Below are 27,535 nucleotides of genomic sequence, written 5' to 3' on the forward strand. Positions count from 1 at the left end.
AAAAGTTTTCTGGTTAGTCTACCCGGGAATGTCAACATCAATGAGTCATAATAAAGGAAGTTTGCTTGGTTCATAAAAAATGTTAATACTTAAGCAAGATGTTTCGTTAGCTTTTATTTTCTTCCAGAGCATTTCTCTGAACCACTAATGACCTGTTGCAAAGGTCTGTACCTATTAGCAATTGCCATTTTAATACTTAAGAGAAATGTGGGATGGACACAAGTGATTAGCTAGGGGCTCCATTTGTAGCCTCTCTGTATGATTCTTATTACGGTCATTAAATAAAAGTAACTTGATTTGGTCCTTGAAGCCTTAGAGGATCCACTCGATGGTAGCATCTGCTATTTTCTAGTCCTCCTATGCAGGCATTTTTAGCATCAGAGAATGCCATTAGATCATTTGTTTCCTTAGCTGAAGTCTATAGCCCTATGCAAAGACAAGTCTTCTTTGAAAGTCACTATTAAGTTCCTAATCCAATCTTTATTAAAAAGACTCAATATTGCAGACAAGCAAGTTAAGACAAATCCTCCAAAAGTAATGACCAAGCCCTTCCACACTCCATAGAAGCCTTTTAGTATAGCAAACTGTGAAATTAGAAAAATATTTATAGTTGTAGTGTTTTTTTTTTTCAACTAGCAATGTGTTCCTTAATTAACATACTACGGAAGCATATAAACAATTAGTTCCACCAAGTAAAACAGTGAAAGAAACACCACCACCAAGTTTGCGTAGTTCTTCTAAAATAAGCAAAGTTCTGCTTTTAGAGTTAATTATCGGAGGTGAGATGTGAATAAAGTTCCCTTCTCCGAGTCTGTCATTCGCTGTCGGAGCTGAGGCGGTTTCCTACCCTAAATGCTATTTTATATTTGCACCTGGGTCCAAAACATTCCCTTAAGGGGAAAAAAAACAAATGTCTTTTGACTCTTAAGAGTATGTCATTTCCCTTATATTGTGCATGGCCAGAGAGATGACGCAAATGGTAGGCCACTAGCTACCCTAGATTTTGCCGTGAAGCCATGATTATGACAAAACTAAAAAAGCCTGCAGACACTGACAGTCTTTTTTCTTGTTGTTGTTTAGAGCACATGGGGGTCTGGTGATTGATCCCAACTCAAAGCCATTACAATTTACAGACTGGAAACCAAGTTTACCCCTGAATTCCAGTGATCTTTACCAGCAAGTTAATTCATATAATCAAAACTGCATCCCTACTAAGTGCCAGGCATTCTTCAAGAGCTTGGGATATACCAATGAGCAAAATAAAGATCTGTTCCCTTATAAGTTTACTATCTAACAGGGAGCAAAACATAAGTGGAGTATAGACTTTCAGAAGATGAAAAATGCTCTGGGGAAAAAGGAGAGTAGAGGAAAGTAGATTTGGGAATCCAGGACTGAGAATGTCCTGGACATGTTCCTTAGAAACACAGAATATTAGATTTTTAAAAGTTAAATTTACTGAATGTTTATTATATACCAGATGTGATACTAAGACATTCTCATTTAATCCTGGACATTATCATCCCTATTTGACAGGAGAGGAGGCTGAAGCGCAGGAGTGGAGCAACAATCTGCAAGTCACACCAGCCTGATACATATGCTTTAATGTCTTTGCTTTACAACAAAAGAGATAATTAAGTTAGTTCTTCAAAGACTGGGGCAATGTGCACAGTCAGAAAGTACTTTCGGGAAAGATGAACTAATAGCAATGAGTAAAAGATATTCATGTCTGCTTGGCTATAATATAGGGCCTGTGGATTATACCGGGGAAAGGTGAAAAGGTAGGTCAAGCCGGATCAGGGTGGGCGGTAGCACTCTGTTTTTTCTGGATGGGACTGGGAGGACTTTCAGGTTTTGAGTGATGGTGTGGAGGTTGGGGTGATGACAAATCCGAGTACAGGGACACAGTATCAAAGAGTCAGAGAGCTCTGCAGTATGACCGTTGCACGGACTTGCCCTTTGGAGTGATTCAACATTGCCGGTTTCTTTCAAATATCTGGCTAATCTTCTGGAAACAAAGGCTTTTAATTGAAAGGTTAAGGACTAACAATCTCAAACATTAGATTCAAGGTTATCCCATCTTGCCAAGCTCTGATGCTTAGTGACCCTCAAACTTCAAATAAATATAATGTCTTAACGGTGGCTTTTTAAAAAGTCAAAGGCCATTATGTCTTACACCCTGCATTCTAAGATGATTTCGTCATACAAAAGAGCTCCCCTAATGTCTGCTTTATAGAAATGTATATGAAGTGAAATGAGATTTTAAAATGTGAGCTCCTTAAAAACAAAAAAGAGCATCTTTGTAAATGGCAGCTATTAACTAAGATAGTCATGTATTTATAATCTCTTGTTTGAAGCAGAATATATTAATATGATATTTTCCCAATGTATATATGTTTTTCCATAAAAGTGTTGAAAATCTGGAAAGACCAGTGCCAAGAAAATGCTCGCTAAGAAGGGTAGTAGGAAGGAAAAAGACAGATTTCTGTTTCTTATACATTTAGAATAAGTGACATTGGGGTGACGTGCTTTTCTGTATTTTAAAAATTAAATTCCTTAAAGATGCACTAATTTGGTAGACAGCAAAGTTTAAAATGTAAGCATAAGTCTATAGTCTAACTTGGGCTAAAGACAGAATCATGAAGATGTTCTAGGGTTCAGTCACTTTCAATTAAACTCAAAAGTGAAGGGAAACCACACAGAGAACATGAGCATATCTGAAATCACATAGAACCCTGCCCATAGGCCGGGCGCGGTGGCTCAAGCCTGTAATCCCAGCACTTTGGGAGGCCGAGACGGGTGGATCACGAGGTCAGGAGATCAAGACCATCCTGGCTAACACGGTGAAACCCCGTCTCTACTAAAAATACAAAAAACTAGCCGGGCGAGGTGGCGGGCGCCTGTAGTCCCAGCTACTCGGGAGGCTGAGGCAGGAGACTGGCGTAAACCCGGGAGGCGGAGCTTGCAGTGAGCTGAGATCTGGCCACTGCACTCCAGCCTGGGAGACAGAGCGAGACTCCGTCTCAAAAAAAAAAAAAAAAAAAAAAAAAAGAACGCTGCCCATAGTCAGCTGTCAACACTTTCATCTTAGGCATCATTAAATGATACCTAACCAGAGTCATTGGGGAAGGCTCCTGACATATTAAAAATTCAACCATAAGTTTTCAGTCAAATGACAAGTAGAAGTCAAAAGACTCTTATGCTAGGATTTTGAAAGTTGGTCAGTGGATGGCCTATAGTTGGTTTCCAGCCTGGAGTTCTTGGAAATGCTGGGGTCTGTACAGACAATAACGAGTTTGTGACCTAATTTTAGCATTTTAAAGAGTCTAATGGATATCTTAATTCACAATACAGCTGTACAGGGAAATAAAAAACATAAAAAACAAGTTTCTTTGATTTGGGTGGAAATTGTGTTAAGTCAAAACAATAGCCTTAATTATCCAGTGCTGAGCCAAAGGTCTCATCTATTTTCTCAAATTTTATTAGTAATTTTATAAACAATTTGGTGGACACTTTTAAAAGGAGCAACAGAAGGAGAATAAGAAGTTGTTTGTGGATGAAGTATCAGGCTGAAATCTATTCACCACAATTCTTATTAGCCAGGTGATTACATCCATCAGGTCAGACAGATATATGAGCAACAATGAATACTCCATTGGTAGAAGTTAAACTAGCAACTTGGAAAGACCACACCATCTGGAGAATTTCAGTAACAGCTTGTCCACCTTCCTTAGGCCCTGAGCAAATATAAACTAGAAGAACATATGGATATTGCTCATTATAAATAACCTTAAAGTTAAAAAAAATGGTGGGGGGGGGAGCTCAGAACTGTTTTACTTATACCAACAGATGATAAGACAAGCTAAAGTTTTTCATTTTGCTCACTCTATAATAAATTGCAATTGATGTTGTAAATGAAAGTGGCTTGAGTTACTCACTCACCTGGCCATCTGGTTATTGTTTATTAAACACCTACTGTGTGCCAAGTACTGCATTATCCTATGTATACAGTGACAAAATAGACATGGTCTCTACTCTCAAGGGGCTTAGAGGATAGGTGGGGAGAAAGAACAAGCAGGTCACAGTTATAACTGATGCTATGTGTTTTGGAGGAATTGTTTCTGATTAGAGTAGAAAGCTTCATTGCTATTAATAATACTTCATAACAGGAAGAAAAAGTAGTATTACTTAAAGGAATTATATATAAATTGCAGTATTGATATCAATTATGGAAAGATGCAAATGTTGTCTGAAAGGTTAATAACCCTCTTCAACAGTTTTTTAAATTATTACACGAATTGAGGGGATAGTTACATTTAATATTTGTGAGTCTCCTATAACCACATTACAATCTGAAGGAGCATCTGTACGGCAGTGCCAGAAGGGAGCAATTCTGTTATACCTGAGGGTATTGAAGAATATCAGTGATGTTTCCTTCAGCGTTGTCATAAAATCCAAAGTTCTGAATCAACACTGTCTTCATAAACACCAGAAGGAAACACTACGCTCATTTGGCGTTCAGTCTGGCAATCACTTAAGAAGTACAAGCTATTCAGGGAACTTCTGTATTCTAGAACCAGACATGTTCTGTGGCACTTTTAATTACCAGATTTTCTAAGAATACAAGAGTGTCGCTTTCAGATCAGGCCAAATATTAAATCTCAGATTTCAGTGAAACAATCTTATGAAAATGTGACCAATGGTCCCTACACCTGGCTTTGGTTATTTAAAGAGCACTACCAAGTCACAAGAGCATTATCAAGGGGCTACCAGGTAGCGCTTGGTCAATGTCAGTCTTCAAGGAAATGGACTTCATGATCACTACAAGTAGTGAGCCCTCCACAAATGTTAGCTGCATGAAGTGTAAGAGTCCAGATCCTAATACAGAACATGGTTGTGCCCACCATTTCTAGGAAACAGTTCTTGTGCAGAAAACGGAACAACTGCATCACTATACACTAAGTGGGAACAGCATTACAGAATGTACGTTGTGTGCAGATATACCTAAAAGATCCACAACAGTACTGTCTGCAGCTTACAATGAAGCTAAGATTTTATCCTAAACTGTTCATGTTTAATGAATGCGTCAAACCTCTGAAACTCTACTTTTCATAATTACCCTTTATTTTCATACCTCTCCTCCCTCCGTATCATATTTTTTTTTTTTTTTACTGAGTTCCAGCATTTCTTCCCAACCTTGCCTCACCGCCGCCAAGAGTTCCTCCTCCCTAAAAAGCTATGCCACATTGTATCATACATGTCCCTCATGATTAGCAGACTTATATTACGGTGTTCGTTGATCTTTTCTACATACATGGCATAGGTACTCCTTCATTTTTAAAACACTTGAAGTAAAAAACAAACAAACAAACAAACAACTCTTTATGGGATGAGCTCTTTCTTCCATTTTCTCCAAAGGGCTTCAGTGAGAGTCTAAGGTGTGTAAGAGACTCTGGTTGTAACTGATCTCCCTTTATGGCGAAATTTTTATAGGAGAATTTACTAGCCTCCTAGTTTTCCTGATTTTGTATTAATCAGGGATCAGTGTTCAATTCCTCCATTCACATTCAAGTTGAGATTTAAAGCCCTTCTAATCAGGCTGCAGACTATACATATACGTGGCCACCTGCTCTCTGAAAAAGCCATTGTCTTCCGTTTCCCCTGAACAGACGCACAGACACACCAGACTTTCTTATGTGGTCTGCTAGCCTGTAATATGTACTGCCTTCACCTTCTGGAATTTCATGAAAACCTTCATTCCAAGACCACTCAAGATGTGTGGTCTCAGGGCAGTCTTCACCAGCCTCCCACCAGCCATTTCCCCACATTTGCCATGACCTATCATTGCCCTCTGATTCATGTAGAGCTCTTCCCTCAATTCAGTAAAGCTTTTGGGATCCGAAAATTATTTGCCCTACACTTCTAGGCTCGACGCAGTCATTTAATGAGCAGTGCACTTAAAACATTAGAGGTAACGAATATTTCTCTTTGCACCTTAATCTTAGGTTAGGCAACCTTATTCTCTACTTTGATGATTTTTAAAGAAATATAGGCTTTTCTTCAACTACTAAGCAATCTCCACTCAAACGCATTCTGCCAAGAGTCAGGTTAAGTTATCCTAATCAGCATTTGGTTTTCCTGCTTTAATGACAAGATCTGCTTGGCAAACACCACATGTTCTCACTCATAAGTGGGAGTTGAACAATGAGAACACATGAACACAGGGAGGGGAACATCACACACCCACGCCTGTCAGGGGTTAGGGGGCTAGGGGAGGGATGGCATTAGAAGAAATACCTAATGTACGTGACAGGGTGATGGGTGCAGCAAACCACCATGGCACATGTATACCTATGTAACAAAACTGCACGTTCTGCACACGTACCCCAGAACCTAAAGTATAATAGCAATAATTTAAAAAGATCAAAAATTCTTATCCTGACATCCATGGCTCAGTACAATTCATCCCTACTTTTCAAACTCAAATACTTCTCAGCCCTATGCCACCTGTACTGTCTCTTGGCCAAACTGGCCAGTCAGAGTTCTTTAGGCATAACCTAAGTTCATCCAACTACATGATTTGCATATGTGCTGCTTCCTAAAATGCATTTTCTCTTCTTACCTTTGCTTATTTGACTTCCACTGTTCCTTTAAAAGCCAAATCCATTAACACACTAGTGGCCTTTTTCTCCCTCTGGACCCACACAACACTCTGTACCACTTAATTATAATAAAATCTTATGTTAGTTGAGTAGTTACTATTTTCTCTATCTTATAGGCAGCTCTCATCATCTATGTGTCCCCCTAAAGTAAATATTTGCATCCAACTTTCAATTACTATCAACTTTTAGTCATTGGGGACTTTAGACCAGTTAGACAAACCAGAAATCCCAAAAAACAAGTTTTCAGGCAGTTAAGCAAGCATCTCTGCATCAAGCTATCCTTTAGAAGATAGCGTGGACATGAAATATAACTATCTATCATTTCAATTCTAGTACATGTATGCTTTCTGAAAAGCCTCAGCTATAGTTGAACCTTAGCCCAGGCAGAAATCAGTATTAACCCTCCTTACTAGCAACCAACTACTGATGGAAAAGCCTGTTCTATCAGCACATACTTGTTTTCTGCTTCAAAAATGAATTGCATTTAAGTCGTTTAATTTTAGAGGTAAAGGGGGCAGGAAGCAACGCAAAACAAAATCAAGTAACAACAATAACAACAAAACCCAATGCTGATATAATTAAAGCACAGCTGACACTTCCCTTTAAAGGATGGATATTTGAGCACCTACTGTGTGTAGCCACTGCAACTTCTGATCTTCTGACTCAGAGGGCAATTGTATGTTTCCCTAGTAGATTCACATTTTGTCCCAAAGCCAAACTGGTTGAGCATTCTTCATATGATTATGCCAGCCCTCTGACATATGTTCAAACACACTTGGTTTATTTCTGTTGCACTAAATGGTAACGAAAAGCACTTTAGCATCTGAATTACATATTACAGAAGACTAGACCAGGTCTTGGCTCCCTAATAGGACACTTAAAATATAAAAAAATAAGTGAGATCATTTGGATGCAATGTTTCGAACAGAGAGGGCAGCTGTCTTCAATATGGACACAATTAGGGATGAAGTTATTCGCTTTCCAGCTCTTTGGGTATGGATTAACGATAGACCTTAACAGGACTTAACTGCTCTGCTCAGATGAGGTTTAAGTGGTACCTTAAAGTTAACATCTGTGCGCCTCTACTGATTTATGAAGCATTGCCGCGTTCTCCTCCTTGATTATTCACATTTAATAGTTTAAAGATATATAGGAAAGACAGTCTCCTAATTTTCAGCCTGAATGTGTGGATCTCTAGAAGTTAGCTTGCCTGATACTCAAAAACAATGAGAACAAGACCATTTAAAAAATATCAGCTTAGTTATTGCATTGAGCATTGTATTTCTAGGACAGGTACATTTCAGAAGCAACTGCAGGAGTTCTGAGGAGTTTTTAATTTTAAAATCGAGGCAACTCATTTCCTTATGGAGAAATGAAGCTCAGGCCTTACATAGTTTGTCTTACATGGCAAAGCAAGACTGTGGGCACAGTCATTTGCAGCTTAGAACCCAAGCTCTTAACCATGAATCTGTGTTGGCTTTTCAAAACCAGAGTTCCAATTATATACTTGTACACTACACCTTGTATTTTTCAGTTTGAGATGTGATCTCTGTTTAACAGCAGGCATTCTTAGGACGGTTTTTGCAAGGTAAATGACACAACTAAGGGCCAGAGACATTGAATAGCATGCCCAAGAAATGGCAGCACTGCCATTCCCATGCAAGTCTGTTTAACTCTCTATCCTGTCCTTTGTCACACATGAGGAAGACGTTTGTTTTGATTTCTGCTCACTGTGAGTTTTTCCATTGCTAACCTAGCATCAGACTTCACATAGTAGGTAATTGCTAAGCACTCAGATAAACGCCAAGATGCAAATCATAAAGATTCATAATTGAATCCTGGCTCTACCACTTACTGATAACACCTTGGGCAAGATACTCATCATATTGGAGCCAAGAAATAGAGATATCTTTTCTATTTCAGGTTACTTAAAGTGAAAGTTGAATGGGAGAAAGGAGCAGTGCTTCATTAGCCATTAAACTTTACAAACACTAAATGAAGTAGCTTCATTTATGGAGAGGCCTTCATCTGCACTTCTAGACATGGCATAAAAACCAAATACAGAGTTTTATAGGTTAGAGAAAACCATCTGGTTCAAGGGTAATGATCTAGTTTACTGGAATCTTTTTTAAAAGAGATAACTGGGACAGTCTCCTAATAAATGGAGATTAATTATACTCTAAAAACCCCAGCAGAGGGGAAAGGATTTCGAAGTGAGGTGATAATATCAAGCCACAAGTATATTGGATTTCCTAGGATCAAGAAAGCCACACTTCATATACGGGCAAAATGTCCAAAGCCCATGCTTTTTAATCTTTCTGCATCCTAAGGTTCAGTTAAACTGCACTGTGTTTAAATGTTTTTTCTTTATTGTCTCCAAGGCTGAAGGAATTCAAATACTTTGTTATGATTTCCACTGAACAGCTGAATCCTAAAACCACTGAATTATGAAAGTTACTCTTAGATCATGTGATGGAGAGCTAGTTTAGATACAGGTGGATGGGCCCTGCTGCCAGAATTTAGTTCAGGAGACCTGGGGTGGGGACTGAGAGTTTGCAGTTCTGACAGGTCCCCAGCTGATGTTGATGCTGCTGGTTTGGGAATCAACTCTGAGAACTATTGTCTTAGATGAGTTCTCTCAAGCTGTGAAATACACATCAAGCTAAATGTCCAATTTTGAAAGACTGAATTAACTTGTCAAATGCAAACTTGTAGTATGGCAGCTCATTTTTCACATAAAGATCAAAGTCTTTTTGGGAGTAACATTTTGCATCATACTGCTAGATAGAAATAGGGTAGTTTTTTACCAAGAGACAACATTAAACCATATTTCCCTCATCCAAATTTCTTTTAGGTTGAACAGGGCTTCAAATCCAGCATCCTAGGATTGTTACTTCCTATTTACCTGCTCTCTTTACTCTATGGTTACCTGAAAATCTAAGTGACAGGCCTCATACATTCTGTTTACCTTCAACTTAACACTCACTCAGCCTGCCCCATTCACTTAGAATTTTTACCCGTTGAACTTAGTTAAAAATCACTTGCCCCTAGCTAGCTAGTACAAATGTAGTAGGGAAAACTTGCCAGGCTGCTTCTGTATTGTGGTAGTAACTTTTAGGTTACAGAAATTTCATAAGCTTTTACATTTTGCTATCTAGATGATGCAAGAATTAGGAAGGTTAGAAAATTAAGTATTGGGATTGAAATAAGTTTGGAGGGGGTGACATAAGTAGAGAGGAGATTCTACTTCACTTAGTAACTTCCATTTTTAGGCCAGGGAGCAATCTGTTCAGATTCTACTTACCCTAGAGAGAGGCAGGCTTCCTTCCAGGGTAGAAGGATGTGAGAAGGGGAGTAACCATGGCAACCTGCCCAGCTATGTGGGCAAGGATAGTATGGGGCCTGCACACACTCGGAAGAATTTTTATTTCTAGCCTAGTCATTCAGTTTAGTCCGGGTGGTCCCTCCCTTCCCACTTCCTTCTGTGATAATGCTGACTTCAGGGGGAAGGATTGCTCCTTCTCTGTCGGGAGTCTGAGAGGGTATGCGGAGGACTTAACTGAGACCAGCGAGGTCAGCCTGACCAAACCAAAGTGCAGGCTTCCAGGACGAGAACAAAGAGTAACTCCCTGTCTGTTCTAGTGTGAGCACAAGCAAACACACTGGCTTTATTAAAATCAAGTACTTGAATAATTAACCTTTTTCAGGTAGGTGAGGGGTATTTAATTTTCATGAAGAAATTTTCCATTTGCTTTCAGTTTTCAAAAAGACACTTAATTCAGTTGTTCAGGGGGGAGCAATAACAAACAAACAAAACCTTCAAAATCAGATGGAAAAAAGTATTCCAAGTATATTAGATTAACTGTGTTCCCAGCAATCCTGGGGTACTATTATTATCCCCAGATAAGCAAGCTGAAGTACAGAGAGGTTATGGAATGTGCCCAGAGCCATGTAACCTGCAACCCTGTAGCTAGGATTTGAACCCAGGCAATGGTACTTCAAAAGGTAGTTCTCAACTACTGTCCAATTATGCCCTGCCGGAGGCAGCTAGTGTTGAATGTTAGCCTTCTGTGTCCATACCAGGCATCATTTGTTCCCTTCATCAGGAATCTGCTTGTTTTTTGTCTTTAAGTAAAAACCAAGGAGTCTGCTTTCCTTCTGATTTCCACCAGTTAATCCAGTCAGGATATGTTGACATCATGAGTTGGGTCTCCTTTAAAGACACATATCTGATGTTAAATCTGATTCATCTGGCCAGGTCTGGTGGCTCATGCCTGTAATTCCAACACTTTGGGAGGCTGAGATGGGTGGATCACTTGAGGTCAGGAGTTCGAGACCAGCCTGGCCAACATGGTGAAATCCCATTTCTACTATCAAAAAGAAAAAACAAACAACCAAATTAGCCAGGCATGGTGGCAGGTACCTCTAATCCCAACTACTCAGGAGGCTGAGGTCAGAGAATCTCTTGAACCCAGGAGGCAGAGGCTTCAGTGGGCCAAGATCACGCCACTGTACTCCAGCATGGGCAACAGAGGCAGACTCTGTCTCAAACAAAACAAACCAAAACAAAAATCTGTTTCATCTAACTATGATTTTGGCCAACCTTTGCGCAATTCAGCAGCACAGCTTCAACTTTAGAATTACATAGCAGTGCCAGGGAGAATTTTAAAATACCACATCCTGTTACTCAGGTGTTTCATATTGCTAATCTGGTTCCCATTCTGGTTCTGTCTAAAGGGTAAAAAACCTTATGTGTCTGATTAGTTACCTAAACCTTCCTAGCCAGTATGCTTTCGAGTCTGTCCAGCTGGGGAGGTATGTTCTGATGAGCATTAGGACAACTTCAAACCCCAAGAGGGCTAACTCTCAGCAGCATTCCCAAGCATTTCAGCATCTTGGCTTTGTCTTTAAGAAGAACAATAATTAAATCCTCAGGCTAAGAGAATGAGGAAGAGAAACACGCAGAGCCTTCGAAATTATCCAGGTGAAATATCCGTGGTAGCAAACTTAGGTTTATGGACATATGAAGGTAGAGTTAGAAATGAAGCAGCATAAGAGCCCAACAGCAAAGCTTCCTGCTTGGCCAGGAGCACTCAGCAAGGAAGATATCTTCTTGCTCCTTTAACCTTCAGATAATCGAGGACTGGTTGAGCAGGCCAGTAAATATCATTCCCAAACAGCTGGTCAGCAGCTGTTAGAGGTCCCTGCTCTACCTTCATGCCAACAAGTGCCTTAAAAGCAGTACCCTTCAACCCAAACAAGGCGACTGAAATCCATTCAACCCTTGGAGAAAGACAACAAACAGGCCTAATGCACAGGAATTTGGACTTTCAGTTTAATCTAAAACTATAAAAGTCTTCAGTAGAAATGCAAACTCTGGATTTTGCCCTTCACAAGTTAGACAAGGTTTTTAACAAGTGCTTTCTTCCCTCACTTACATCCTCAGGTAAAGATCAACCATCAAGATCAAAGATCCCCAGAATGGCAAGTACATGTGTGTATGGGCTCAAAGTTGGAAGACATTCCTCTACCATCTACTTATTCTGGTTATACGTTAAAGCATAGGAGGGTATAGCTGAAAAAGAACTAGTTTCTAGGTCAGTCATTTGGTTAAGAAGGGATCCATTGAGCTGGGAGTGGGAAAAGAAGGGGGAAGTTATTCACCAGCAACAGCAAAAAGAATTTAGTTGGCCTTAGGAGGAAACTGATTAAGGATTTGGAAAAAGTGGTCTGTCCCGGAAACACACATTGGCAAAGACCACCAGGTCTTCTTCATGCTTTCTCTAGAAGACTTTCCCATTGTACTCTCCTTGTTGTCTTAAGTGTGGCATTATTTCCACATGTCCAGCACTCCACCAAAAAGGTCCTTTTCTAAAGATTTCAAAGGGCTCAAGCCTCGAATAGTCCTGAATTCTCAAGGCAATAAACTTTCTTACAGTGTCACTGAGGGCCATCTCCCTTCCGAGAGGGGAGACACAGAACCTGAAGTGGGTGGGGCACCTGGCCCAGAGTAAAGCAGCCTCCCAAAGTCTGGCTGCTGGGGTAAGAAGCATGGTGACAATCCATTTGGTAGCTGCAGGCTCCCTCCTCCCCAGCTAGTTCTTCCCTCCCCAATAGCCAGTAGGTGCATTTGTGTGAGAATCCAACCTCAAGATTGTAAGGACAATCAAGTATACATCACATCAAAGCCATTCCAAGAAGCTTATCAGACATCTCAAAGGCATTTTTTGTAGCTGCCTTCTTTCCACTCCCATTACTTCTGTTTGCATTAGTCATATCTTACCTCCTTCTCCCCTATGCCCCTGCTTTGCCTGACTAAGGCCAGAAATTTTTTCATTAAGTCACTTTATAGAGCAATAGCAACATTTACTATTCGTGAAGTTGCCCCTCCATAATTTTTAAGTCTTTCCATGTGTCTGGAAGCTTGTTTCTGCTCTTCTCAGTTTACAGAGTGGCTCTCTTCCTTCCAAACAAAAACTAAAAAGAAAGGGGAAAAGGTGGGGGTGGCTGGGGTGGAGATAACATCCAGATTCCTTAAGTGTTTTTAATCCAGTTAAATTTCCCTTTGGACTCAAACAGCTCCCCTGCTGAAACTGACTGCGGACCTGAATTCCAGGCTCAGAATTAAGTCAAGAGGGAAAGACGGCAGAAAAAAATAACACAGTCAGCTCTATGCTATGAAAACCAGTCAGCTCTATGCTATGAAAACCGCTATGTTGACTGAGGCTCCATGGTTTTAACCCATTCATTTTCCCCCCACTTTTTTAGAATTCTTACTTAATCTTTTTAACCGGCTTACAACAGGCAGACAAGCACCATATAAACCCTGCTCCCTGCTCCCTGCTCCGGGGGATATAAAACAAGTTTCTTAAGTCCTTTGGGTAGATACTTCCTTGGGAATGCCGGTGTAAGACAAAGTTCACATTTTAATGCCATATGTTGTCAGTCACCAGGAAAAAGCTTCTTGTGGGCACAAGCCAGGTCCCCAGCCTTTGTCACACAGCAAAAATAAACACCCTTGGAGGAGTTAATTAGGCGGCCAGCAGCCACCTCAGTGTCCTAGGAGGGCTGCCAGCAGACCTTTCACACACACACACACACACACACACACACACACACACACACACACACACGACACAAAAGGAGGCGTTTGTTAAATGTCACAAGCTGGGCATCTGGAGTCGGATTCAAAAGGTAAATACATTCCGTGGAAGCATTCCTCAGATGTCAGGCCACAAAACTGCTGGTTTCCCCAAGCACATGCTCTCATTTCTAAGATTCCCCACAGCCTAAGGTCTGTACCCAAAGACGAGGAGCGGGGGACGAGAGAGGGGGAGCAAAGGAGAGAAGGAGATCTTTAAAAAAAAAAAAAAAAAAAAAAAAAAAAAATGGAGCCAGAGGGAAGAAGGGTTTCGAAGCTACTCACCGGCTAGCTATTGCCTCCGCGAAGCGAGCATGACTTCCCCGCGCCCGGAGCCTCCAGGCTGCAGCGCAGCGGATGCGGCGGGCCTCGCTTAAATAGCCGCCGGCCGGGAGCTTCGGGGCCGCGCGGCCACTCCCGGCGAGAGATATGGTTCTAATCAGATGCTGGCAGCTGAGGACTCCCCAGGAATGTGCCAGGATGTTTTTGCTGCCTGGGCTTGGTAACTCCCCCTCAACGTGTCTGCAGAGTCTTTCAAACTTAACTGTTTATTAACTCGCGCTGCAGCGGCACAGAGGACCCGGCTCCCCTGGGCTCCGCGAGCCCCACCAGCTGGGGGCGATCGCAGGGACCCAGCGACGGGAGGGGAAATGTGTTCGGGACGAAGTCAAAAGTCCCAGACCGACGCGGGCGGGGGGCGGGTGCAAATAAGGACAGGAAAGGGAAGCTCTGGAGGAAAGGGGTGGGATCCACCGAGCTTCGTTTCACAGATCCGCTCCCTGGATTGCCACTGCGAGTGATGTGGCACACGGAGTCATCCTAACCAACCCGTTGGGGCCCTTTGAACAAAGGGCTGCCTTTACTCCTGACTTTCCTGACAAGGGACAACGGATCCTGCGCAGATCTGCAGTTTCTAAAGTTGATCGCGCGATTGGATTTGCCCCCATTAGAAGAAATTAGTGTCTCCCTCACTACAGATGCAAATGCGCTTAAATTAGTGGGAAATCTATGTATGCATATGTAAAACATACTGTATTTATATATGAAATATAATCATGTATATGTGGATATAAAAATAACATTCTCTCTATGAAATCGATATGAGCAAAATATGTTCACGTCTATGTAGCCTATTAAGTAAGTTATAATTATGATACAATCAGAGATTCTATATAGGCTTCCCTTACAGTGTATATACACCCATGTGTAGACACATAACATGACTTTATCTGCATGAATTTCCATAACACTTCCTGTACCTCTAGGAAAAACATGAACTGCAAGAAATAAAATATTTAAAAATGTTAACGTAGAGTTCTGAGCGGTAGAAGGTACTCCGCAGCAAATCTTAATGAGTGTTAACAAGCTGAGAATTCATTTTCTCCTTATTTTAAAATCAAGAACTATTGTAAAACATCCACAGAAGCTCTGCTGCTTTTTGGAGAATTCTGAAATTACTCTTGGGAAAGACGTGTCTCTTTTCCCTTTAAAACAAAAAAATAATAATTGTTTAAAGTCAGAGGCAGCAGGTAGTAAATGTGAAAATGTTAAATTGTATCTCGGATGGGAGGGGGTTATTGATTTTATCAAGTAAGCAACACAGTGGATTTGCATTTTACCTCTGGAAACTGAGGGTTCAAATAGGGCTCGTGGGACACCAAGGATATATTTTGTGGTCCGTGCCTAGCCTCGACTGCAAAGCCACTGTGTAATTTGGGGTAGCTCAATGTGAGTGGCAATGTCTGCTCTCAAGTAGGTCAGGCTTGAAACAACCAGTGTTCGGGGAGACTGAGGGGTGCGGAGCAGCACAGCTGGCCCGGAATTCTACCTCCCCAAGCTCTACTATTTCTCATCCCCTGACACACCTAGGGGTGCAGAGGCAGGGAGGGCCATGCTGGCAGTTTTCAATATTCCTCAGAGGTAATGACTGTAAGAATGACAGAAAGTATACAAATTTTAGTCCTAGGATAGTATTCTATTTATAACGTTTATGCAGAGAAATTTAATTCTAGTACATTGTAGAACACAAGACTTTGTTTCTAAAATCTAGAAGTCCAGTTTCACTCTATTGGCTAGGTATTTGGAAAAAGGGCTGCTGATTTCAGGCAAATGGGGACTTTGATAATTAGAAAAACATGGGTGTCTCTTTTAACCTCAACGTGTAATATTTTCTAGACTGAGAAGTGCCCACTCAAATATATTTTTTTTATTGAAAGACTCTTACCAAGAAATACTAACTTACGTTTGCTCTACCCCACCAAATGGAAGGGATTTGTCTAAGAAGCCAGAGGAAGAAAATGATTTCATCTGCTATGAGTTGTAGTTTCAAGAGAAGACTTTGATGAAAACAGTTCATTTAAGAGCAGTGGGCTCACACTTACAACTTAAAATAGACACCTCTTATTTTGCACAGAAATCTGAAGAGTTGACAGTGGAGAATTTTGGTTTGAACTGTATTTTTATATCTCTAGGGCACTGATACTGCTTCTGGCAGTAAGTCAATGTCCTGTTCACATTAAGGAAAAAAAAAGAAATTTAACTCTTTTATCCCCAGTGAAACATTGTCTCCGTCACATCTAAGTTGTTCACTTTTCAGCAAGTCTAAAATGAACATCCTTCCCTCTGGAGAATCACACCTAAGCCCACCCAGATGTTCACCCTGCCTAAATAATGGTCTTTTTTTTTTTTATCACCACTGAAATTTATGTTTAGAAAATTAAGGTAAGGAAAAGTCAGTGAAATGTTTAAAACACAATAGCCTTTGAATGGTAATTGTCCCTTGCAGAAAACCTGCCTCTGAGAGAGAAGGAAAAAATAAAATAAAACAAATGACTGTGCTCCCAGCCTAGGAAAGCGGTAGTTAATCCCGTGATGGCTTGCTGAAGAATGCATGGTTTATTATTAAAGTAATCTCTTAAGATTTTCCTGGAATGTGCTTCCACAGCAACTCTGCCTGTTCGAACTATCCTATGCATGTGTCTTTTCTTCCATAATCAAGCTGTTTTCCCGTGTTAGCTCACAGACCTAATCCTTTCTCTCCTCCTTCTCCATCACTTCTTCTATCCCCCTCTCTACTGCTCTTGTCTTCCTTAAACTGCCCCTTTTGAATCCTGTCATTTCCCGTGAATTGTAAATGGCACTTTGGAACTGGTTGTAAGGTAAACTGCGTGTGCGCCTTTGATGGCTTGCTGGACACTTAGAGATGTTAAAATCAAACAAGGATTTGTTGAAGTGGACCTAGCAAGGTCACATCTCTCTCTCTCTTTTTTTTTTTTCTTCTCCATGTCATTAAGAAAACAATGAAGAGAATGGCTGTTGTTCCCAGAAAAGGTTCTTTGACCTTGACCAGTCTTGCATATTTAAAATTACAGCAAAACTGACCCTACCAGATTTGGTGGCTGGCAAGTCAAAACAAATGCCAGAGGTTTTTTTCATATCTCTGTCTATCCATCTACCTGTCCATCTATCTGATCTAAAATATTTGGAGGATAGTTTCATAGAAGGCAGCCTGTTTGTGTTTTGTTTTCTTGCTTATACCCCAATAGCACCTCAGAACTAACATGTATTTTTCTGTTTTGTGCAATTTTAACAAAACTCAGGTGGTAGACCACGAGGGTACTTGGAAAAATTGGTACTTGTAAAATGAAGAACATTTAAAATTCAATAATATAAATGTATATAACTAATTATGCTTCACTTGTCAATATAAATTTTTATAATGAGAAATTGTGAAAGAGAAGTAAATATCTTATAAAAATTATCATTCAAATAAATACTCTCTTACTCGGAAAGAAACTTAGCAGGAGTTATCAAAAATGAAAATACATAAAACCCTGCAGGAATACTAATATTAATTGTTATTGCAGCAAACACATACAATTCTCTATCTTAGGAGTAAGAATCGATCCACTAGAAATAAAGCACATGTGTAATATGCAAGGATTTTTTTTTTTTTTTGAGACAGAGTCTTGCTTTGTGACCCAGTCTAGAGTTCAGTGGCGAGATCTCGGCAGGTTCAAGCGATTCTCTGCCTCAGACTTCTGAGTAGCTGGGATCACAGGTGCCCGCCACCATGCCCATTTAATTTTTTTATTTTTAGTAGAGATGGGGTTTCACCATCTTGGCCAGGCTGGTCTCAACCTCCTGACCTAGTGATCCACCAGCCTCGGCCTCACAAATTGCTGGGATTACAGGCATGAGCCACTACGTCCTGCCCCAAGGTTGTTAATTGTATGGTTTATAGCAGCAGGAAGCTAGGACAAAGTATGCCTGTCAATGGAGAATGACTGAATGTGTTATGACTCATCCATACTGGTGAAGTCATGTGTAACCATTCAAAAGAATAAATTAGAGTCAAATTTTGTAATATGGGAATATTTCTATTAGGTTTTTTTGAGTGAGAAAAGCAAGGTACAGAAAAGCATGGAAAAGATGTTTCTATTTTAGTAATATAAAAGGCAACACCTATTTATATATATTTGGGTATATATGTTTGTGTGTGTGTATGAAGGATTATAAAGGAGGTTGCAGAACAGATTACTAGGGGCCTGGTGGAGACAAGGGCAGAGAAAAGGTGTGGGAGCCACGCAAAAAGGAAAAAACTGAAAATAGTCTTTATGCAGATATAGGTCCCATTTATGCATTGAAGTGAAATGATATATGCACAGGGTGTGTGTGTGTGTGTGTGTGTGTGTGTGTTTAAAGATTATATCATTTTAAGATAAGGAAAGGAAGAAAGGAAATCCTACAAATAGTTTTCCTGGAGGTCTACCTTTAGGCTTTTCAAAAGTGAATATTCATCAGTATGCTCATTGCTTAATTCAGCCTCCAGAGCAACAGTTCTCAAATTGTAATATTTACGACAGTCATCCCGGAAGCTGGCTACCAGGGTAAATTCCTGGGCTCAGCCTCAGAGACTTATCTGGAAAGGTCTGTGGTGGGGGTACCAGGGAATCTGATTCTTGTTTTTAGTTTGTTTGTTTGTTTGTTTGTTTTTTGAGACGGAGTCTCGCTCTGTCGCCAGGCTGAAATGCAGTGGCCTGATCTCTGCTCACTCAAGCTCTGCCTCCCGGGTTCACGCCATTCTCCTGTCTCAGCCTCCGGAGTAGCTGAGACTACAGACGCCCACCACCACACCCGGCTAATTTTTTGTATGTTTAGTAAAGACGGGGTTTCACCGTGTTAGCCAGGATGGTCTCCATTTCCTGACCTCGTGATCCGCCAGCCTTGGCCTCCCAAAGTGCTGACATTACAGGCGTGAGCCACCGCATCAAGCACAGAATCCGTGTTTTAATCAGCACTTTCAGGCCATTCTGATGCAGTGGTCTTGGGGACCACACTTTGAGAGTTGCTGCTTTTCTCCTGAGAGAAAGGGTGAAACCCTGTCTCTACTAAAAAACAACACACACACACACACACACACACACACACACACACACTAGCCAGGCGTGGTGGCGCACATCTATAGTCCCAGCTACTCAGGAGGCTGAGGCAGGAGAATTGCTTGAACCCAGGAGGCGGAGGTTGCAGTGAGTGGAGATCGCACCAATGCACTCCAGACTGGGGTGACAGAGTGAGACTCGTCTCAAAAAAAAAAAAATCTCAAAGAAGAAAAAAAAAGAAAACAGGTCTAACCATTCAAAGACATTTGATTCTGTCCCTAAACACTTCTGCTCCACTCCAATCATGCACATGTGATGTGCTTAGGTTTCCGGACTGGTTGAATAGCCTGTTTTAAAGTGGAATGGTCACTTGTGAATGAAGAAGGAATACCATTTGCTGTACTCGTTTAGTGCTCATGTTCAAAGTCATGTCTTCATTAGAGAATGGAGGGAAGCTGTGTCTGGACTCCAGGATGATTTAACTCTCTAATGAGTGTGAACCACATGTACATGCATATGCTTCACACAAGCGTTTGTGCGCCTGTTCATATGTACATTTCCTGGAGAGGTGCACTATAGATGTCCCTGGATGATCAAAGGACCCCATAGCATAAAACAAGGTTAAATTCTGGCGGGGCGCGGTGGCTCACGCCTGTAATTACAGCACTTTTGGGAGGCCGAGACGGGCGCATCACGCAGTCAGGAGATCGAGACTGTCCTGGCTAATACGGTGAAACCCCGTCTCTACTGAAAATACAAAAATTAGCCCCTCGCGGTGGCAGGCGCCTGTAGTCCCAGCTACTCAGGAGGCTGAGGCAGGAGAACGGTGTAAACCCGGGAGGCGGAGCTTGCAGTGAGTGGAGATCGGGCCACCGCACTCCAGCCTGGGCAACAGAGTGAGACTCTGTCTCAAAAAAAAAAAAAAAGGTTAAATTACATTGCATTGTGGTTTTATGGCCATTCCACATTCTTTCTATTTTTTTTATCTGAGGATTTTGTCTAATCTTTTGTACCAATCTTATACTTATCCTCACAACATCATTGACAAACAGGTTAGGCAAGTAATCTGGTTTCTAAAGGTTAAGAAATGTTGGTGCAGGAACCTTGATTTACTTCTGTTCACAGAGTGAGAGACAGAGCTAGAACTACTACCCAAGTCTTCTGAAAGATCTAGAACTGCACAGGTCACACAGCCTGACTTAACCATAATTCTAGTGGCTAGTGATAACTCTTCGGGTTCACTGTACCCTGCAGTGGTCTGTCCACACCTGAAAAAGCATTTTCTGTTATGCGCACTATCTCATGAGAAATACACTGACAAATGGAAGTGTGTCCAGAGCAGGACCACTTGGACAGTGAGGCGACTGCTGAGGAATCAGAGCTGCTGAGGGCTCCCAATGTGGCCTCACTGAAATGGGCATGTACAGCCAGGGCAAGACAGCCTTTATGTTGCAGGGTGGAGAGGAAGGGGACATCTGTGACTAGCAGAACTCTTCAAATATTCAAAGGCTTGTCATAAGGAAAGTAGATTAGACTCCTCTCCTTGGCCACATATGGTAGAAGGGGATCCCTGTACTGGGTTGAGTAATGCCCTTCCAAAATTCATGTCTACCTACACCTCAGAACGTGCCTGCCTTGGAAATAGGGTCCTTATAGATATAATTCTTTAAATGGGGTCATACTGGATTATTTGAAGTCCCATCCCCTTTAATGAAACCTTTTTATCGGTCTTATAATGCTTTTTTGGCCAAAATATCTTGGCTTTTTATTATATTCTATTTTGCATATAGCATGATTCTGGAAATAGTGCCTCTAGGTATGAATTCTAACTCTGTGGCTTACCAGCTGTGTATTTGAGGAATATTGCTGAACTTCTATAAAGCAAGGAAAATAGTAGAACTTCCCTCATGGTGTTGTTATCAGAATGAAATAAGTTAGATGTGTCAAGGGTTGACAGTAGTAGTTAACACAGACCACAGTGCTGATGATAATACAAAATAATGATAATGCAAAATAATGTTAATTTTTCCAAACATCTTAAATGAATCATTTTAAAAATATTAAGTAAATTTTAAAATAAGCTTACCTTAAAACTCAGACATTTGACTTCTAAAACAGCCTGCAGTAACTCGCACTTGTTTGCTAAGAAATTTGTCTAAGAATGTTTCGAATAACCAAAAGTGGAAATAACGTGTCTATCAACAGGAAAACAGACAGTAGTTATGGTGCATGCATCCCTTGGGAATACTCTAACAATAACAGCAATGGTGTGGTTCTATGGCTCACAGCTGCTTGTATCAACATAGGTGGATTAAATAAGCAGAGCACGTTACAGAAGACAGAAAACATGATGCCATTTACATATGACTTAAAATACGAAAAATAAAATTAATTATTGCTTAGAGGTACAAATATCCATATAACATAAATAAAGGTTTATAAAAACAGTGGCAGTAAATCACAAATTCAAGGTGGTGGTTTACTTCTGAGAGGAATTAGAGAGATAAAGAAAAGGGCATTCCAATCATGCTGGTAATCTTTTTTCTTGATGCTAGGTTCATGGATGTGTATTGTCTTACTTTCACGTCTGTTTATATAGACACTCTTCTAAAGTACTTTCCAGGTATTAATTTATTTAGACCTCATAAAAATACAGTGCATTAAAACCTACCGTCTCGATTTTACAGATGAGGAAACTGACTCAGGAGTCACAGAACTAGTAAATGACAGAGCCAGTCTTTAAACCCAGGTAATTGGTTCCTTGGTTTGTGCTTTTAATCCCTAGGAAACACTAACTCTTACTACAAATTTTATGTAGAAATGAAAAGGCTGTAAGTGGTGCACACTCTCCAACCCAACTTTGGAATGCACACTGATTATGGTCCTCTTGTTTGCTCCTGTCACTGCTTCGTGCCTTCAGTCTGCCAGGCTCCTTGTCCTTCTCTGGCTTTCTCTTTTTCTTTTTTTTTTTTTGAGACGGAGTCTCAGCCTCCCAAGTAGCTGGGATTACAGGCGCCCGTCACCATGCCTGAATAATTTTTGTATTTTTAGCAGAGACGGGGTTTCACCATCTTGACCAAGCTCATCTTCAACTCCTGACATTGTGATCCACCTGCCTCGGTCTCCCAAAGTGCTGAAATTATAGGTGTGAGCCACCAGGCCTGGCCACACTTTGGCAATGTATCTCAGCTCCTGCTGTTTGTTTCTTTCCTCTGCATCAATGGCCTCATCAGATTCATTTTTTCCTCATCGGATTCATCGATTGTGACTCAATACCCTTTCGAGGTTGTCTCTGGTATCTGGACTTGTACCACAAGACTCTAAGCCTGGGTCTGGCTTACAAATGCTACAAAGATTGGTGAGAGGGGGAAGACAAAGTGGGAAGTGATACATTATGGCTGAGCACAGCAATGAAGGGACACAGAAAGAAGAAATGTCTCTCTGAGAAAGGGCTCAGGAGAGTTTACGTAGCAATATGTGCATGTGTGTTAAGCGTGTGTGTGTGTGCATTGTGTGTGTGGGTATGTGTGTTAGTTCAGAATACAAACTGCTTTTTAGAATAAATAGTGGTGGAAGATACACGTTGTGAGGCTAATCCAAAATAACCAATAACCTCCGCACAATTTCTGTCTCGCTTTCAGATATAATAACACCATCCAAACGGAGCGACTCTGATTTTTTTTTCCCCATAGCAAAGAAATCATTCTTATTTTGGTTAATATTCAAACTGGTTCTCCTTCTCAGTCTCTCTTGGTGAAAGGACATTCCTCCAGGGCAGCCCAGAGAAGGAAACGTCACCACTTGCTTCTATTGAGTGAGAAGCCAAAGCTCTGGAAACCCGTGTCACAGGTTTCTGCTGGATTGCTGTGGGCTGGGTCTTCCATGGAAGAACTGAGCTTACCAAAATTGTATTTGCTGAAGAAACACCACCTGGGAAGGCTATGCTAGGCGTTGGTTTTGGGGAGACGAAAAACTAGTCTAGAATTATCCAAGTTGTGGCTGAAAATGCATTAATTCCTATAGTCACTTTGCTGAGGCAAACCAGGAAACATATAATCACAGACTTATGCAAAATGCATTCATCTGACAAGTAGACATTTTCTATTATTATGACTTATATTGAACGTGAGGCAGTTTTCAAAACTAATGTTAGACGTTAACCACACCTAGCAAGTCGATTATGCTATCTCTTCCTCCCTTCTTCCTCCTCCTCCTTTCTTCTCTCTCTCTCTCCCTCCACCCTTGGCCCACATGCGTATATACACACACACACACACACACTTTTATATTTTGTTGTGATTGAGTTTGAATTATAGGCAATAGCAGGTTAGTAAACTAGATCCATGAATTTAAAATGCCTTGATTTACTGTATGTGTTGATTTCTCTGTGTTAAAAACTCCCACCATGGCTTATTTCAAGCTGTCAAGTGGCGTTACTGACGGTGGAGTTGGGAAAAGATGAGGACAATTGGCTCTTATTAGCATCAGCACTGGCTCTCACACACCACTGGTTATGAGATATGTGCTAGTCTCTTTCTCTGCTAACATTTGACTACTAAAGACTCTCTTTCCACCATCTTCCTGTTCAGTTAGTCAAATTGACTAATTGACTACTTACAAGTAAAGATTCTTAAATGAAGTCTCTCTAGAACATGATGTTTAAAAATCTGGACCACAATGATCAGAGAATAATGACTTTCTTTTTCGTAATTAACACTATAGCTTGATGGAAATACTATAGGATTGAATTAGGCATGCATAAATTAGAATCCCGGCTCTGTTATTATCTAGTCATATAGTTTCGGATAAATGACTTAACTTCTCTGAACTTTAAATTTCTTATCTGCAAAAATGAAAAACCACGCTTGTGTTGCAGGTTTATTTTGTTGATTAAATGATATAATAAATGTAAAATAAATTCCTGGCAAATAGCAGGTCCTATGGTAATTATCATTGTGAATTGCAAGAACGAAGCATTCAAGTTTTTCTTAAGATTTTCTCATGAAAAGAATTCTTAAACTTTTGAGACTTTTATTGTCTGATAATGGATACTGACAGGTGACAAAACACTTTGATATATAGCAGATAAGTATTGATGGAAAAAAACTTGAGATATTTTTATGTGTTATTTTTATTTTCTGATAGTGTCTCACTATCTCCACTGCTACTACCTTGGCCCAAGCCATCATTGCCTCTCGCGTGGATTAATGAAATAACCTCTAACTGCTTTTGCTCTTACGCTTCCCACAGCCAGTGATCTTCATGAAATATATCCAGTAATATTACACTTTTACTGAGAACCCTTCAGTAACTCCCATTTGCATCAGAGGCAAAGCCAGAGTCCTTACAAATGGCCTCCAAGGCTCTATTGATTTGCTCCTCCCATACCCCACCTTAATTTTCTAACAGCTGCTCACATATCTTCTTCCCCTCACTTCCTTCACTCCAGCCAACTGGTCTTCTTGTTGTTCTCTAACCATGTCAGGCTCATTCATATCTCAGACCTTCACACTTGCTATTCTTTGCCTGGACTGTCCTCCCAATTAATGAATGCTCAGGTCCCGTCCCTTAACTGCTTTAGATACTTCCTCAAATGCCACTTTGTCATGGAGAGTATTTTTGACCATTGTACTGGGTTGAATAGTGTCCTCCAAAAATTCTGCCTGGAACTTGTGAATGTAACTTTATTTGGAAATAAGGTCTCTGCAGATGTACTCAAGTTAAGGCGATCACTAGTGTCCTTTTAAGAAAAGGGAATCTGATCACTAGTGTCCTTTTAAGAAAAGGGAAATTTGGATATATACAGGGAAGAAGGCAATGTGAAGCTGGAGGCAGAAGTTAGAGTGATGCAGTTGTAACTCAAAGAACACCAAGGTTGGGTGGAAACCACCAGAAGCTAGGAGAGAAGCGTGGAATAGATTCTTCCCCATACCCTTTGGAGGTAGCATTGCCTTGATGGCATCTTGATTTTGAACTTCTATTCTCCAGAACTGTGCAAGAAAATCAATTTCTTTTAAATCATTTCCTTTTTGGTAATTTAGGGCAGCCCTAGAAAGCTAATGCAATTATTATATTTAAAATTGCTGCCCTAGTACCTTATCCCTCTTCTTCAATTTACATTTTCTCCATAGCACTTATCACAAACTGACAGAGCTAACTGACTCTTGGTTCTCTTATTCAATGTATTTCACTCACTGTGACTATCAGCAAACCATTGTAGTTCTCAAATATCACGATTTAATTTTCCCTTCTCACCTACTCTTCCAACTTGGAAATGTTTATCCACGCATGAGTGACAGTCCTCCTCTAATAAGGGGAATGCCAGCTAAACTTGCCCAACTTACACTGTTGTTCTTGTCCCCAGTTTGAAAAAATATTTGCATGTAAATAGTTGCCGCCTATAGTTTATTATTACACCAACACAGATCCATTAAAACAAACCAAATGAGAAAGAGAGAGAATACTGTTTAATTTGAGGATCTGCTTTCTAGTAGGTCCAAAATAGAGACCTGCTGCATTTTGTATTTGGCATATAGTCCGGCCAGATTAACTCCTGCCATTTGGTGTGTTTAAAAAGATTACTCCTGTGAGATGCAATAGGAAATACATAGCCAGCAACAAAATTCACTTGAAGTAAACTGAATCTGATCAAACCTCTAGATATGGTTACCATTATAGAGGAATTACACCGGTGGAGGACTTGCTTAAATGACACCATTAATCATGTCAGCCAAATCCAGAATGTGGTACTTTTTATGGGACATATGACCAGATTTTTCCAGCAATTCAATGACATTAATAAAATGGAGTGGGATGAGAAAGACAATTATAGATTTACAAACATTTAAGAGATAAAAAAAATACACAATTTTGTCCGGTGCGGTGGCTCACGCCTGTAATCCCAGCACTTTGGGAGGCTGAGGAGGGTGGATTGCCTGAGGCCAGGAGACCAGCCTGGCCAACATGGTGAAACCCTGTCTCTACTAAAAATACAAAAATTAGCTGGGTGTGGTGGCTGGCGCCTGTAGTCACAGCTACTCAGGAGGGTGAGGCAGGGGAATTGCTTGAACTCAGGAGATGGAGGTTGCAGTGGGCCAAGATCACATCACTGCACTCCAGCCTGGGCAACAAAGCAAGATTCCATCTCAAAAAAAAAAAAAAAAAAAAAAATACCACAATGTTGCGTATGAGTCTTGTCGATTCTGATTCGAGCAAATCAATTGTTTAAAAAATATTTTTGAGACAGAGAAATTGACATTTTAGAAGATAAGAAATTATTATCAAGTGTGTAAATACATCATCTTTGTGAGTCAGAGATGTATAGTGAAGTATTTATGGGTGAAATGATATGATACCTTAGATTTAAAAAATAACCTAGTTGACCTCTAAAATTGAGGGAATAGAAAAAACAAGGTTGTTGAAGCAGAGTGATGGGTATATGTAGATTCATTATACAGTTCTATTTTGGTTTATATTTGAAAATTTTCATAGCAAAGAAAAATAACAATCACTGCCACCATTGAGGCCCCATGGAGTTATTCCTCCATCCATCCATTCATTCATTCATTTTCCTTGTGCCAGTTACTGCTAGGTTACCTGTGGGTGCTACAGACAAGTCATAACCTCACTCTAGGATTTCTATGATTTGTCTCAGACAGCTTCCTACATTAAGCTGTTTTATAGAAAAAACAGTATTATTCCAGCATGTAGAAACTCAGAACTCAGACTCAGTATCATAGCACCTCATGATTGAGAGAGTTTGGCTTTGTCTCCCTGGTCCTCCCCACACCCAGAGGTAGATCCAGGCATCTGGAGGCTGCAGGAGCACCTTCCAGGATCAAGGATCAATTGAGTCACTTTTACCATCCTCTGCTCAACATTAAACCTTATCAGAATGCCCAGGCCAGGCACTCATTTTTTTTTTTTTTTTTTTTTTTGTTGAGACAGAGTCTCACTCTGTCGCCCAGACTGGAGTACAGTGCCGTGATATTGGCTCACTGCAAGCTCCCCTTCCTGGGTTCACGCCATTCTTCTGCCTCAGTCTCCCGAGTAGCTGGGACTACAGCTGCCCACCACCACCCCCAGCTAGTTTTTTCTATTTTTTAGTAGATACAGGGTTTCACTGTGTTAGCCAGGATGGTCTCGATCTCCTGACCTCGTGATCTGCCCTCCTCAGCCTCCCAAAGTGCTGGGATTACAGGCGTGAGCCACCGCGCCTGCCCCATATGTAATATATGGTACAACTTAGTTCTCAACTTTGGGCTTTTGCTTCCCAAACAAGTCGATTTCTTGCTACAGAAAGGTAGGGTCCTTTTGGTTTATACCTGCCATCGACATAAGACAACTGTCCTTGG

The 27,535-nt window shown here is 40.7% G+C and overlaps 1 protein-coding gene across 2 annotated transcripts in view; it reads right to left on the bottom strand.

Moving 5' to 3' along the window:
• The window catches only part of DAB2 (Dab, mitogen-responsive phosphoprotein, homolog 2 (Drosophila)), a 53,441-nt gene extending 38,800 nt beyond the window's left edge, over positions 1-14,641 (bottom strand). For both annotated transcript variants that reach the window (XM_011944405.1, XM_011944404.1), the window contains exon 1: positions 14,086-14,641. The gene's annotated coding sequence lies outside the window, so the exon portion shown is untranslated. The remainder of the gene's footprint in view (positions 1-14,085) is intronic.
• Between the last annotated feature and the right edge of the window lie 12,894 nt (positions 14,642-27,535).

The sequence above is a fragment of the Colobus angolensis genome, unplaced genomic scaffold (genome assembly GCF_000951035.1).
Source record: "Colobus angolensis palliatus isolate OR3802 unplaced genomic scaffold, Cang.pa_1.0 Scaffold230, whole genome shotgun sequence".
NCBI classification, from domain to species: Eukaryota; Metazoa; Chordata; class Mammalia; order Primates; family Cercopithecidae; genus Colobus; species Colobus angolensis.